The sequence below is a fragment of the Vicugna pacos genome, chromosome 27 (assembly GCF_048564905.1).
Source record: "Vicugna pacos chromosome 27, VicPac4, whole genome shotgun sequence".
NCBI classification, from domain to species: Eukaryota; Metazoa; Chordata; class Mammalia; order Artiodactyla; family Camelidae; genus Vicugna; species Vicugna pacos.
The window spans coordinates 13,870,159-13,883,955 of record NC_133013.1 but is presented as its reverse complement, the minus strand read 5'-3'; the positions used below and the strand labels follow the sequence as shown (position 1 = coordinate 13,883,955).

General features: G+C 43.8%; 1 long non-coding RNA gene across 2 annotated transcripts in view; it reads right to left on the bottom strand.

Annotated features, from left to right (window-relative positions):
• Positions 1–701: 701 nt before the first annotated feature.
• Positions 702–13,797, bottom strand: part of LOC140689704 (uncharacterized) — a 59,661-nt gene continuing 46,565 nt past the window's right edge. For both annotated transcript variants that reach the window (XR_012064752.1, XR_012064751.1), the window contains exons 3-6: positions 12,453–12,595; positions 9,746–9,935; positions 8,508–8,629; positions 702–842 (exon numbers count right to left, since the gene is read on the bottom strand). This is a non-coding gene — a long non-coding RNA (uncharacterized lncRNA). The remainder of the gene's footprint in view (positions 843–8,507; positions 8,630–9,745; positions 9,936–12,452; positions 12,596–13,797) is intronic.

Below are 13,797 nucleotides of genomic sequence, written 5' to 3'. Positions count from 1 at the left end.
AAAAAACATCCCCTCAACTTTGTGCGTCTTGTCCTTGCCCCCAGCATCTCTAGCTGCTCCTTCCCTGGACCTCTAAGTGGCATCTGGTGATGCCGAGTCTTCCTGCCTCAGAACTCTGCTCCCCAGAGGGCTGGGACCTCCTTCTCTCCAGGTTTCCCTCTTGCCTCTGACCTGTCTCCCTCTCCTCTGCCCTTAGCTCAGTCCACAGGGTTTCCACCTGAGACCGCTTCTCATGATGCCCCCCCTCCCTGAGGCCCCAACCATGGCCCCAGCTTTCAGTGACTCTCAACTTGCCACGTGACCATTCTTAAGAGCTTCTGACCCCAGGAACCTTCAACGCAACATGTCCAAGACTGGGCTCTTCTCTTCCTCCCAGGTCTGCTCCACCTCCCGGGCTCCACGTCTCTGCTGACACTGCATAGCAGTTGGCAGAGCCAGACAACTGGCGGTCCCCCCACCAACTCCTCCCTGACTCCTCACTGCCACATCCCCAAATCCTTTCTCTTCTTCCTTGAAACAGAGTCCAAAGCTATCCACAAGTAAATGATGCTGACTGGTTCATTTGCTTATTCCTGTTCCCAACACACACACACACACACACACACACACACGAACACACACACACGTAATAGCCATCAAGTCAGGAATTTTGTCAGTTTTGTTCACTGCTGTATCCTTGTCAAATAAAACATTGCACAACCTCAAAGTTGAGAGTTAGTTTAATTCGCCAGACATTTCTGAGGACTTAAGCCCAGGATGACATCCTCTCGGATTGCTCTGTGGGACTGCTCTGACGAGGTAGAGGAGAAGCCGGGATATACAGGAATCTTTGCAACAAAGACCTGGTAGTCATAACAGCAAAAGACTACAGTTAATTAGAGAGAACCAGATATCTCAAGTTAAGGAATTTAGCGCTTTTCCATGTACGGGAAGATGTAAAATCTGGGCTTCTTGAAGTCATTTCTTTGATATGCACCTTAGCTCCCTAGAGCCAGAATCCTGTGCTTCCCAACCTGAGTTACCTCAGGAGACACCATTGGGGGTGGCTGCAATGTGATGGCTTGATGGCTGCAACATCCTTTGATTACTGATATGGCAGGCGACATTTTTCATTCACATTTGCACCCCCAACATCTGCCTTGGTCTACAGTTAATAAACATTTGTTAAATACTTTCATTGAATCTTTTAATAACCTTTAACGAAAAAGAACATGGAAGCAGATATATGTATGTCTATGCATGACTGGGACATTACGCTGTACACCAGAAACTGACACATTGTAACTGTACTTCAATAAATATATATATATTCATTGAAGTAGCAATTAATTGGGCAGTGGAAGAGCTAAAGGCCATGGTTCAAACCCTGTCCTCCTTCCTGCATGACCTTGGGCACGCTATTACTTTCATTTTATGTATTTGTCCTTGAATGATTTAAGGCAAATTTCTTGGTCTCGCTGAGCCTGTTTCCTCATTTGTAAAATGAAGATGACATCCATTTCATAGGGATGTTGTGAAAATTAAATGGATGGAAAGTGGTTAAAGTAACACCTGGCATAGGACAAGCTTTCAATAAGTTATTGCCTGCTATTATCATTTATTCTTCTTATTTAAATGGTGAGCACAGTGCATCCAATAAGGGTTGGTTCCCTTCCCCACCCCCCATTAAATAAATTAATACAGGTGGCCTTAAATGTAATTATACCACAGAGAAAGTTTTTCCTAAAACAGTGGTTCGGCCACCCTGGCTACACGTTAGAATCCCCCAGGGAGCTTTTGCAAAGACTGATGCCCAACCCTGACCAATTAATTCAAGTCTCTAGTGATGGATCCACTCACCAGCTCCTCTAAAGGGCTCCCCTGGTGATTCTAATAGGCGACCAGGTTGAGAACTTCTGCCTTAGGGCACCGGGTTATTGCTCTTTAACTCTTAATTGCTGTACTGGGCCCTTCCACACAGTTGTCCCTAATCTAGCTGTTGTCAACACCAAGTGCTTGAATCCCTTTGTCTTCAGGGCAAGAACTAGAGAATTCTCCGCCCTCCTGAGGGGAGTGGTGTTTGCCTCTCCTCTTAACTGGTCCAGGCTGGAACCCTCCCTCCCAAAGCCCTCACCCAGGCACCTGCTGCTCCCTGCCTTTCAGAATCTAACCAGCTTGATATCCTCGCAGGAATCCGGGGAAATGAAAAAGGGGTCACTTTATCTGTGTCTTCCCGAAGGGTATAGATGGTTTCATTTTCTAGCCAGTGTTTCTCCAACTGGCTAGGGGTCCACAGACATCTCAGGGATCTGCCAGTTCTGCGTGACAATTTTTCGTTTGCATCTTCAATTTGCTAGTATATGGCTATTGTCCGTTATCTGGTCGCCCCTTTATAAGTGACCTGCCAAATCTGAGTGCTCGTGTTTGTGTTTTGTAGCCAAAACGCAGTGCACATATGCAGATTTTGAACAAACAGAGGTTCCAAGGAGGGAAACCCGGTCCTCCCGAGGCACAGGGCAGTAGATACAGGCTTGAAGTGACCAGCAAGTAGCTGTTAGTGTCAATTAGCTGCAGAAACAGGTGCTGTTGTGTGTCCTGCCTACACATAACAGTTTGCAATGAGTAGTGAATCTACATTTAGAGTATTTTAATTTCCCATTCCAGAAACAATAGGAACAGAAACCCAATTCAAGGCAGATTTTAATAAAGCTAACTGCAGCTTTTAGTCGGTGTGAGTCATCTACAGATTGGCCAGGTAACATCTCATTAAAATCAGCAATTGGGAATTGCTCACTGGCCAGATTTTGGCCACATCATGCCCAATACAGTCTTGCTATTATTATTTGTACCTCATTCTTACGAGAACAGACAGTCTTTGTGTTAGTGGTTTTAAAGTGAAAATACAAAAACAGATCGTAAAACTAGATCCAGGGTCACATCTTTCCATGACTAAGCCTGCAGTAGAGACTTAGTTTTAATACAGCCTCATCACAAATCCCTTCAAAATAATGTTACTTGTGTAGGTGTTGTGTTCACGTACCTTCTTTTGCTTCTAATTTGTAAGTTTGGTTTTGGTTTTATAGGTGCCCAAGAGTGGTAAGAATAAAGAGCTTATACCTATCCGTCATTAAGAGATGATAAAATAATTCTGGGTATTGACATCAGCCGTCTATCATCTTTTCCCTCCTGGCCTGGAACGCGTGTCCTGGCTGCAGATGAGAATCAGCTGGGGCGCTGTCAGAAATTCAGGTTCCCAGGTCCTGCTCCGGGCAAACGAAGGTTAGAGGCAGGAGTCTGGAGCAGAGGACACGTCCCTGGGCTGCGGGGTTATTTAGTTTCACTTCCTAAGGCCAGTCCTCCTGGCTCTTTTAAATTCTAAATGCTCTTCAATTGATTGATTGGTTGCTTTTATAGGACCTTCCTTGCCTCAGAAATTAAATTGATAAGCTTTCCCCTTCCAGAGTCGCTGGCTCCCTACTCCTTGGGTCAAGGCCCCTCCCACCTCCATCTGGCCTCAAAGATAGGCGCCTGTCACTGGAGAAATGGTGACTGGATTCTTGCACTACTTTTTTTTAAGCTGGACCTCAGATACAGGGGTTGAATTAATCACACACCTCAATTAAGACGTAATATCATCCTGGGTTAGTGCAACACGACTTCTTGTTTTGTTTTTCCCCTTTTTATCCCTTTCCCTACTGACACATACTTGCACACGTATACCTGCCATACTTAAACAACCATTCTAATGCCTTTTGTGTGAATTTTTATGTGATTTCTGTATTTTTCCTATAAACTTAGTACTGCCAGATAAAATACAGAACATCCAGTTAAGTTTGAGTTTCAAATAAACAATAAAAAACTTTCAGTACAATTGTGCTCTACACTGCAATTTGACACAATATTGTAAAATGATTATAAATCAATAAAAAAAGTTTTAAAAAAAACTTACAGTACAAGTAATCATTTTTAGTATAATTATTCATCCTTTATCTGAAAACCAACTTTAACTGGACACTCTGTTTGGGTTTTTTGTTTCTGTTGTGTGTTTTGCTAAATCTGGAAACCCTGTGTAAAGTGAAAACTCTTACTTACATAAATATTATGCTACAGATTTCAATTCGTTTTTTATTTCATTCAGATCTAAGTTGACCCATCCATGTTGCTGTTTTCACACCTTGTCAGTTTATTCTAGCTGCTACACTGAACACCATGTTTGTGTACCACTTTGTATTATCTGTGGCCCCATGAGGACACCACAGTCCCCTCCAACTCCCCACTGTCATGAACAATGCCACAATAGACGCCTCTGTCTGTGCCTCCCAGTGGACCTGTGTGATTATTTTTTTTTTTGGATGTATAAATTTGGTATGCACATCCTTAATTTGATTAAGATGTCAGATTGCTCTCCAGAGAGTCTGCGTAGGTCAGCATCGCGCCAGCAGTGCATGAGTCCCTGTCCCCCACATTCCTGCTGACAGGCAGCAAAATCCACCTGCCTCATATTGCCCCTAATAAGTATAAACTGTCAACTCATTCTTGTTCTGGTTTGCATTTCTCTTATTACTAATGATTTGAAGCATCTTTTCATAGTAAACTTTGGGTTTCCACTTCTATAAATTGCTTCTTTAAATCCTTTGCCCATTTTCCTATGGAAATTCCTGTATTTTCTTTGTCTTGTGTAGGAATTTCTCAAATTTTTTTTCTATTAACTTTATAGTGATGTCCTTTATTTTAATATGATCCACTATGTCTTGCACTGGGAAGTTTTGTCTAAAAAGGCTTTCTCTCTAAATCACAGACACTCTCCACCATCAACTCCTATTGACTTTGTTGTTCACCTTTAAATTTTATATATTTAATTCATCTGGAATCTACCTTTGTATGCAGTGTTATGTGAGATCCAGTTTTATTTTTCTCTGTGTAATGAGCCAGTTTTCCCAACACCTGCTATTAAACAGCCCATCCTTTTCCCATTGATTTTTTTGGATTAAGTTCCCACACATACCAAGGTCCCCCTACCCAGCTCTCCTCTGTGCTCTATTGGTCTATCCATTTTTCCATAAGTCCATTCCATGTTGCCTTTATCAGTAAGGCTTTGAAATTGTCCTAATATCTAATGGGCATACCCCCACTTCAATTCTTTGCTCTTTTTTAGTTTGCTGACTTTTTTGTGGTCCCTTGTTCTCCCTTGTATTTTGATAGTTTATATCAGTTTAAATCATTTATATTTATAGATTATTGAGTTCATAAAAAATCCAACTGGAATTTTTATTGGTGTTGCATTGAGGTTAGAAATTAATTAACAGAAGTTTGACAATATGAAATTATCCCATCAAGAGCATGGACTGCATCTCCACAGATGATCCTCTGATGCTCAAAGCTTACTTTTTTTCCTGAAAGATCATGTATATTTCTAGACATGCCAATATCTAAATACTGGTTGATACTGTAAATGGTATCTTATTTGTACTGAAATTTCTAATGGAATATGACTGATGTAGGAAATGTTATTTTAGTGACCTCGTAGGCAGCAAAATCTCGCCAAGTCCTCTCATTAGTTCTAATGGTTGATCCTGTTGGATTACCAATGTAGATATTCATATCCTGTGTAAATAGTTTTATTTCTTCTTCTCCAGCCCTTCTCCTCTTATTTATTTCCTTATCACCTCGACCAGTAGCTTCTTTCTGTGTTAAACACACCAGCACAGGGAGATCTTAGTAATGTCTCTGGCCCCTCTCAGGGGTGGGAACTTGGGCAAGTTTCTTCACCTTGACTCTGTTTCCCCAGCTGATAAACTTTACTTGTAGGGTTGTGATGGTCTTGATAATAAACCCAAAGTTCCTAGCACACAGTGGGGGCTCAAAGCATAGAGTGTAATTTCACTGATTCTCCTAGTAAGGACATTTCCTTGGTGTCCCATTTCAGCTGTTGCAAGGAGTTGTACCATTTAAAACATGCAGGATATTGAAAGTAGGGCGATGGTAATTAGTATTTGAATCCAAAACAAATGATTTACAAGACTGGTAGAAATGATTTCGGCCCCCTACCAACTCTAAAGCATTGTTCACGGAAAGTATCAGCCAAGAATAACCAGAGTAGATGAGCAATAGCAGGTACACAGATCACCCCAACTTTTCACTCTAACTTCATAACGTGTGTAGCAGCAAACTCATCATGGACACACTTTCAAAATAAGCTCTCAGTGATCAAGGTGATGGTGGTACAGAATGTGAAATAAATTGAATTTCATTTGTTCTAAACTAATGGGCAATGATTGAAAAAAAAACAGTGTAAATGTCCATTTTTTATTCAATCTAATATTTGGGGGAGAAAAACACAGTTACCTGTTATTTATTATTTGCAACATTTTCATCTGTATGTATTAGACCAAGTCTCAAAGTATTACCAGTGATGTAAATGCATTAATAAATTCTAAGTTTTATTCAATTCTTCTTTTTAAAGGTATAAACCATCAGGCTATTTTCTTTCTCAAAATAGATTTTAATTAAATTAAGACAAGATAGTAGCTCCTCTAATTGTTGGTACGTGCTCTTGTTGGTGAGCTGGTCCTCCCTCCTCACGGTGCAGGTCGAAATCCTGATATGTGGATCACCACCAGTAATTATAAATTCCGGGGAGCTGATTTCACAGCTCTGATTTTCAGAAAATTGAGTGTTTTTTTGCTCCGTTTGGGTGGAAGCATGTTTGCAGCAACAACTTCAGTAATAAAAACTGTCTTTGAAAACTATTCTGTTCTTTGATGTGACTGCAGGGATTCTACTCATGGCTGATGGCTAGGATTTCAAATAACATTTGCACAACTTGGACGGATTTTTCTCTTCTGCTTGGAACTGGGTGATTTTGCAATCCCCCTTAGTGATACCACACTGAACAGGACGATGATAAATCTGATTCCTTCCCAGAGTGCACATTCCTCACCGCACCTGATGGAGGGTTACAGCTGTGGAAATGACGCCGGGTCCCCCTGCACTGACTATTCTGATTCTCTGATCTCAGCACTTCTCCCCCGTGATCCTAAGCTGGAAGATTGTTTCGTATATGAGCTACACCACGGCGTGTTCAAAGTGGAATTGCAGAATTATCGTTTCAGAAATTACCTTCCACCTCAACTATCTGTATCCTTACCACCTACATCATCTCCACAAACACGTACCAGATGAGGCACACAAAGAATTGCTAGGTGTTTAAAAGCCTGTATCAAGTACCTACTATAAGCCTACCTCGGTGAAAGGGGATTTAGCTTTATTGTATAGTTAATTCTCTTGTGAGATAATAAAACACACGTATATTGGCCTCTGCCCCCAGTTCCTGGCCCAGAGCTCCTAAAACCCTTATAATATCCTGTGTGATGGGAGTGTCTCTTGTTCTAAAGGAGTGACTCTGGGTGGGCTCCCGGATGACTCCTGGAGGAAAGACCAAGCCATGATTAGAAGCTTGGAATTGTCAGCCCAGCCCCCAGTCTCTTGAGAAGGCACAAGGGTTGGAAATGGAGTTCATAATCAATCATGCCTACACGATGATGCCACCGTAAAAATCCCAAATGCGTGGGGTTTGAAGAGCTTGCAGGTGGGTAAACACACCTACATCAGGAGGGTGATACATGCCATCCCCACGGAGACAGAAGGTTCTGCATGCAGAACCCGCCCAGACCTCATCCTAGGTATCTTTAAATCAGGCTGTTCATCTGTATCCATTATTATAGCCTTTAATAAACCGGCAACATGTTTCCCTGAGTTCTGTGAGCATCAAACACAAGGAAGGGGTCATGGGAACCTGTAATTTACAGCTTAGCAGGTAACCTGAGGACCTACGACTTGCAATTGGCATCTGAAGTGGGGGGCAGTCTTGTGGGACTGAGCCCTTAACCTCGTGGGCTCTGACGCTACCTCCTGGGAGATAGTGCCAGAACTGAGTTAAATGTAGGACAACCAGCTGGTGTCAGAGACTTGCTTGGAGGGGGGAAACACTCACATGTCTGGTGTCAGAAGCATTGTGAGTGTGGTAGTTGTGTGAGAGCAAAGGAGACACACACCGAAGGATGGGGTTTTCCCCAGTATGTCTCCAGTGACCTTGAGATGGTCAACAGCATTGACAACTACAGCATCGCCAGTAATAGGTCTTAAGAACATCACAGCAGCTAAGAACACAGTCCTGAGCCAGAAACACTGTCTTTTTTTAGGTACAGTCGATTTACAATGTTGTGTTAATTTCTGGTGTACAGCAGTGACATTTATACATATACATTCCTTTTCATATTTTTTGTCATTATTGGTTATCACAAGGTATTGAATGCAGTTCCCTATGCTATACAGTAGGACCTTGTTGTTTATCTATTTTATATATAGTAGTTAGTATCTGCAAATCTCCAACTCCAAATTTAACCCTCCCTACCCGCTTCCCCCTCCAACCATAAGTTTGTTTTCTATGTCTGAGTCCCTCTGTCCTTTTTTAAGATTTCATATATAAATGATATCATATGGTATTTTTCTTTCTCTCTCTGACTTACTTCACTTAGAATGACCATCTCCAGGTCCATCTATGTTGCTGCAAATGGCATGATTTCATTCCTTTTTATGGCTGAGTAGTATTCCATTGTGTACATATACCACATCTTCTTTATCCAGTCCTCTGTGGATGGACATTTAAGTTACTTCCACTGTTGTAAATAGTGCAGCTCTGAACATCTGGGTGCAAGTATCTTTTCGAATTAGAGAGAAACCCTGTCTTTACATTTCAGCTCTGCCACTTGAGTTGTGCTGCCCTCATTTCTTAACCTGTCTGTGCTTTGGTCTCCTTGTCTGTAAAATAGGAATAATAATAGCACAACCTTAAAGGGCTATGGTTGGGATGAAATGAGACCATGCAGGAGACATGCTGTGTCAGGTACAAATGATCTTCAGCTGCAAACTACATTTAAGATTTTATTTTTCTCATAGAAAGAAATACCCAGAGCTGGGTGGGTTCAGCAGCTTAGGTGTGCGGCAATAAGGCCTCTAGGCCTCCTCCTCGTCCTCCTCATGGTCCCTGGCAGGAAGCAGGAAGCAGGGCAGAAGCCACGCACATGTTCGCACAGCAGTGGAGCCATCCTAGCCCCTGAAAGCACTCCCCAGAGGCTCCAAAGTGCCCATCCCCTCACTTCCCACTCCCTCCGTGACCTCACCACACTCCAGCCCATCTCCTGACTGAAACGGCACTTTCTAAGCTTGGTCATGACTCCATGTTGCTAAATTTAGCAGACAGTTCTCATTCCTCCTCTTTCCTGACCTCTCTCTCGGCTGAGCAAGATCCCCCTCTTGAAATTCGTCCTTCCCATGGCCTCCATGAACGAGATGCCCACTCTCTGCTTCTTTTCCTGCAACTCTGGTGTCTCCTTCTGTCCCCTTCGCGTATTCATTCTCCTCCATGTAACCACTCAATACTGGTGTCCCCAAGGCTGGGTGCAGACCTCCTCTCTGCTCCCCTGACATCTCTCATTGGGCCGTCTCAGCCACACTGCAGCTTAATTTCCACCTACACACTAACGATGCCCGACATCTGAGCTCTGGACCTGTGCAGCCACTCCCAGCTCGAATCTTCACTGGCTGATTCTGAAGGCTTCTCGTATGCAAAACGTCCAAGAGAGAGTTTGTGATTCTCCCCAACCCGGAAACATTCCGCTCCATCACCACCCTCTCCCCAGGTTCCCTGCCCAGGGAAGGGCCCCACCTGCTATCCAGTCAGACAGGCTCCTAACCTGGGACTCACCCGTGGCTGCTTCCTCCCTCTCTCCTTCCGTACCCAAACCAGCAGCAGATCCTAGTGGTGTTTACTCCTAGAGATCCTCCAGGTCTGCACCTTGTCTCTGTCCTGCTCCAAGCCACCCTTCTCTCTCGCTGGATCACAGCAATAGCGTCCTCACCGGCCAGCTGGTGTCTCTCTTGTCCCAGTCTAGTCTCTACATGGTAACCATGGAGATCTCTTCAATACACAAATTTGATCACATCACCATCACCCAGCCATGCCACCCGCTCTGCCACATTCAAAACCTTTCAGTAGCTTTCTATTTCTCTTAGAATAGAGGCCAAAATCCCTAATACGACCTACAAAGTTCTGAGTGAGGGGGCCCTGCCTAACTCGGGGGCCGCATCTTGCACTGTGGGCTCCACATTCTGGGCTGCAGCCACAGTGGCCTTCTTTCTCGCCACCAAGCCTTTGCCCTTGCTGGTCTCTTCGTGGCGTGGCCATGGGAACAGGCCTCAGAAATGGGGAAAAAAAAGAGTATTGGGATAAAGGAGATCAAGTCATTGAGAGGCTGCGGTACAGAACAGGTCATCCACACAGATGATGGAGTTGACCGGGATGATGGCAAGTGGTGACATGGAGAAGAAGACTCAGAGTCACCTGCCAAAGCCCTCAAGCGGATGTGCAGACAAAGCTCCAAAGTGTAGATGACAAATACACCTGGAGAGCTTGAGACCGTCCAATGGCCTGAGCCTCAGAGCCCCGGGAGCTTTTGATTCATGAAGAAAGGCAGGGAAGCAGCCATGAGGAGCTAGAACACTGATCCAGCCCCGGCCCTGTCCTTCCTCGAGGACCCAGGACCCCAGGAGAAGGAGCATTCAAGAGACACACAAGGGAAATATAGCCTCCAAGCGGCTGACTCTGCCCTCAGCCCCAGCTCCCCTTTCTGTGCCCTCCCTCTTTCCTCTTTCCCCACCTACCTTCTCACTCCTAGCTGCTTAGTGGCCTCCCCAATAACACTGATAACAGGGATAATAATACTGACCTAAAAGAAAAGGGGATTCTCACACAGACCCATCAGAGGGCGTGTTCAAGGAAGCTCATGGCTGGGCTGCCGGCCGCCACCTTGGTCTCCGTTGTTGGAGCAACGTTGTCAATGTGCCATGTTGAGAATGCACGCTGTGGGATGTGGCATAGCACCGAGGAAAAGCAGACTGGAAACAAGTGCACACGGCAATGTGGATGAAGTGCAAAAACATAGTGCCAGGCTGTGGCATCTAAATACAGCCTCCCACTCATCAGAACCAGGGCTCCTGGAAGAAACTGCTGACTCCAGGACTGAGGCAGTAAGTGTATAACATGAGCCAGGAATGTCTGATTCTACCAGCAGCAAGGAAGCTATCGAAGACTAATGAGGTGGTGTCAAAAATGACTAAAAGAAACCAAATTGTAGAGTTCTCCCACTTGCCAAAGATGGGACAATTTGAGCACCAAGATGGATAACTGCAAACAACTGAAATAATCCACTAAATCCATGAGTTCATGATCTTATTTTTAAAACCTTATTGCTTTATCTTTAGAGAAACTAACTCATTATTTTGAAAACTGATAAATAAAAGGAAAGACTCAAGCAGAAATCTTGCCTTTCCTATACAAACTCTATTTGAAGGTGACTAAGTTCCTCCTTATAGAAATGGTCCAGCTAATAAATGAACAAGGAATGATAGATTATCATCCTTTGGAAGCCCCTAATGAACTCATTGATTATCATCAGTGCTACTCTCATAAAGAGACAACCAGGCACCAGCTGCCTCTTGATGGAAGCCCAGAACTTCACCTATAAGGCATTTCTTGGGAAAAAATTTAACCTGAATCCAATCAAGTTTCTAGATCTCACTACCAATTTACAAGAAATATAAAGGGCAGAGGAACATATTAAACAAAATGACAAGGAGACAGTTAGCAGAATCCAGACTATGGAAAACTCCAAGAAGATAAACAATCTAGTTTTCAATAAATAAATTCTTAGGGCTGGAGGGCAGACCCATAAATTAAAAGAGATTCAAGAGACATATTCACCAACTGCCGTGTATAAATCTTATTTGAATCTTGATTCAAACAACTGAGAAAATTATGGGACAGCCTGGAAAAACTGAACACTGAATAGTTGATGATATAAGTAATTATTTCTAATTTTTAGGCAGGATAATATGATATAATGATTAGGCATTATGATGATTATATTTTAGAGGTTCACACTAAAGTATCTGTTGATGAAATAGATATGATGCTCGGATATTAGCGTAAACTGTGATCTACAGTGGGAAGGAGTTGGGGTGCAGATGAGCAAAAACTGGCCTCAAGTTTACATTTGACTTTGCGTGATGGGTACACTGGAGTTCATAATACTGTTCTACTTCTGAAATGTTTGAAATTTTGGCAATAATAAACATTTTTAAAGTAGTGGTGAGTGAAAAATAGAATGAAACAGGATATCTACCATGCCATTTATGTAGGTTTAAAATACATACACACACACACACACACACACATACACACACAAGAAAAACAATACAGATCAAAGGACATACATCAGACATATTAGACTAGTTGCCATTAGGAGGATTGGGAAACGGATTTGGAGAATGAGATAAAAACGTATAAAAATAAGTGAGACAAGAAAGGGGCTTGCACTGACCAACAATGAGGAGTCATTAATACAACCCTCTACCTCTGAGGTCAAAAGGAATTCTTTCACACAGGTGTGAGGATGAAGTGAGACATGTGAGCACTATTCCTGGCTCACCAGTGGTCTGTACGTAATAAATGTCCATTTCCCTCTGTTCCCACCGACTCCAGCATCGCCCTGCCCTGCTAAGGAATAAAAGTGGTCTGATAAGTTAATTTACTGTAAGGTACTAAGCACCAGTAACAGCTTTATCCTCCCATCTCCTCAGGAGACGCTCTCCAGAGAGGGCAGTACTTAAGAAATGAATCTCTAATAAGTGGAATTCCTGCATTGCAGCAGAAATTTCCATTTCCTTAGTGCCCAGCCCTCAAACAAGAGGGCCAACAGCATCCACTGCGCAGGGGATTTCAGGAGGGCTCAGATCCGCCCACCAGCCCACAATCCATCAGGGCGGCAGTCTGTTGTTTCCATCTCTTTTCTTCTAAATCAAACCCATCAATACTAAACAGCCCACCCCCTGCTAGCGCATCTCAGGAGTCAGAGAACTCCGGGTTGCAGCTTGGTCTTAGATGTGCATCAAAGTGAAATACTGACAGGCTGAGTTTGGCTCTTCCACCTAGCTGGGAAGGGTTCCACTCCAGGCCCCACCCAGCTACCGCCAGAAAGCCAGCCTCCACCGTTCCCTGTCTCCTCCGCTCTGCCTCTCTGACCATGACTGCCACGTTCCTTCCAAGCAATGTATGAGCGATTCATTCAAAATAACGTTTCGGGTGAGTGGCTCACTGGCAATCACTCAGAGGTTGCCCATGACTCACCCGGCAATTGCCTCGGAGTCAGTGGCGCCTGACAGCTGCTCAGCAGCTAAAGGAGAAAAGCAGCAGAATTCTACCTGGGTTTGTGATAAATAGACACTCCTGGTCCATTTTATAGGAGCTGGTGGAGTGAAAAGTGGCCAATTAGCCATGTTCCTGGCTGCAGCTCAGCCCCAACAGGTCAAAGTTAAGGTCAGCTGTAAGCAGAGGGAAGGACATTTCACCACCTGAATGAAGCCCAGCCAATGTACACGTCTTCGTCTGGCAAATTCCACATGTCCATCACCATGCTGGAGGACCCTGAGAAAAGCCACTCTAAGACCTCCGCTTTCAGAATGTTAACAACCTTGTGAGGAATGTAGAAAATTTGATAGAACAACATGAGACAGTACAACTAGCCGGCATTCATCTCTGTGTGGAATAACTTTTCCCACCTGAATTCCACACCTGCCCACGTGCCACTACCTACACAGAATCCTTCTCTGGAGACCTACCTTGAGTTATCTCTGTTTTCTGTCTGAACCCTCTGAGGTTGCAGCCTGGCACCCCCAGGATACACAGGGAACCCCTGCATT